The sequence below is a fragment of the Felis catus genome, chromosome X (genome assembly GCF_018350175.1).
Source record: "Felis catus isolate Fca126 chromosome X, F.catus_Fca126_mat1.0, whole genome shotgun sequence".
Taxonomy (NCBI): Eukaryota; Metazoa; Chordata; class Mammalia; order Carnivora; family Felidae; genus Felis; species Felis catus.
Window position 1 is genome coordinate 39,690,706 of NC_058386.1, and position 2,040 is coordinate 39,692,745.

The window sequence follows — 2,040 nt, forward strand, 5'->3', positions numbered from 1 at the left end:
TGACATCCCAGACCTTATGTGAGGCGTAAATGCAAGCAAAACCAAAACCGAACGAACCAACCAAACCAAAAAACCCAAAAAACCAAAAATTCAGAATCGTTCCTGGCGCATAATAAACACTCAACAAATCTGCCCCAGGAGGCGAGGTGGCGTTACCCCCAGGAACTGGAAATGGGGGCAGGGCAACCACCCAGGCAGGGAGCCCTCCTTAGCATCACAGATTCTCCAAGGGAGCCCACATCGGTTCGCTCCGTCTCCGTGGGGGTGAAATCAGTAGCCTTTGTTCTAGACCCATCATTCATAACCCCTCTCGAATGCCACAGGACAGCTAAGGGATAAATGAACACGACAGAGTCATTCATGACAGGGTTGGTTCAAACCACACAGATGGTGTCCGAGCCATTTACGTGAGATTTGTCAGGCCAGAGTCTGAGGAAACTCGGCCAAGCATGAAATTTTAATTAAAAATAAAAACTCGAGCCCAGTCATGGCTTCCATTGTGGTTACATTTCGTTGCCATCAGACACAGCTGCTTTTGGACTGTGCAAAGAAGCATTGGACAGCTTCTCTGATGGCAGGCCTGTGAAGATGAGGCCATCCCTCCACATTCCTGTTGCTTCTCTGGGGAAGGACCCAGAGACATGGTCTCTGGTCTCTCCCCAGAGAAATGGATTCTTCGCTAAAACAGCAGGTCGCGTGAAGACACGTCCAAGAACATTTATGACAGCTTTATTTATAGTAGCTCCAAACTAGCAGCGGCCCAAGATCCCTGGACGGATGAGTGGATGAAAACAAGACACCTCCACACGATGAAAGTCTACTCGGCGATAAAAAGGAACCGAGTGCGGATACCCACAGCACGGACCCATCTCAGAAACGTGTTGGGCCACAGAAGCTGGGGGCAAGGGAGTAAAACGCTGTGTGGTTCCCTTGATGCGAAGTTCAAAACCAGGCAAAACAACTCTGCGGTGAGAGAATCCAGAATTACAGCTCCCTTCCTTGCAGGGGGGAGGGCGCCCGGTACTGAACGGGATGTTTCTTGGGGAATGGAAACGTTCTGTATCTCGATGGCGCTCACAGGAGCGGATGTAGCGCAGAAACTCCTCCAACCGTGCCCTGGAGATGCGTGCCTTTTTGGTGTGTAAGTTACACCCCGGTTCAAACGGGAAGGAGAACAGCAAGAGGAGAGACGAGACTTCTGGAAATGAAGTCATCAGCAAAGGCAGCAAAGCACAAAATGAGACTCGCAGGAAGTGCCTTGGGGACGTGTCCTCCAACGAGGGGGAGGCCTGTGAATGGAGCCAGTGTTCTGGGCTGCTTCCCAGGGGTGCCTGCTGTGAAGCCGGCCCAAGGGGCGAGGCACGATTTGACCTCGGGGCCAGAGATCTGGCTCCACCGGGCCCGCGCTCCCCAGCCTCCAGAAACGGTTATCGCGCGCTCTTTCTGGGAAGACAGATAATTCTGTAAAACTTACAGGAGCTTCGGGGCCAACTCCATTCAGCCTCCTAACCTTCTGGCAGCTGCTTCGAGGGACGTCACAGAGCCAGTTGAGACAGTTTCCAGAGTGCAACAGAGTGGGCATTAATCCCACGGTTTTGCTGCCAAACAGGAAGAGAAATGGCAACTTACAAAAAAAAAAAAAAAAAAGGCAAGAAATAGTGAAACAGTTGGAGGCCAAGACTGCTTTCCTGGAGGGCCAGAGTGCATCCCAAACTCCCAGCGGAGTTCTGTGCTGGGCTCAGCCTTCCCCTCGACTCAGAGGGCTGGTTCACGTGACACCCAGCCTGTCGCTTGCACGCCCCCATCCGCCAAAAGCTCTATTACAGGCACTTGGGTGGACAATTATTCTTCATACAAGCGTAGCCGAAAATTACGCGTGTGCAACCTAGACAAAAATTTATGTATTAATACCCCCTTTTTCTCCGAGCCCACGAAGCTGCCCCGCACGACCCGGGCCTCTGAGGCCAGTGCACAGCTCGAATGGAAACCGAGAGAAAGCAGGCCACGGATTTCGGACGGTAGCAAAGGAAACCAAAGGAA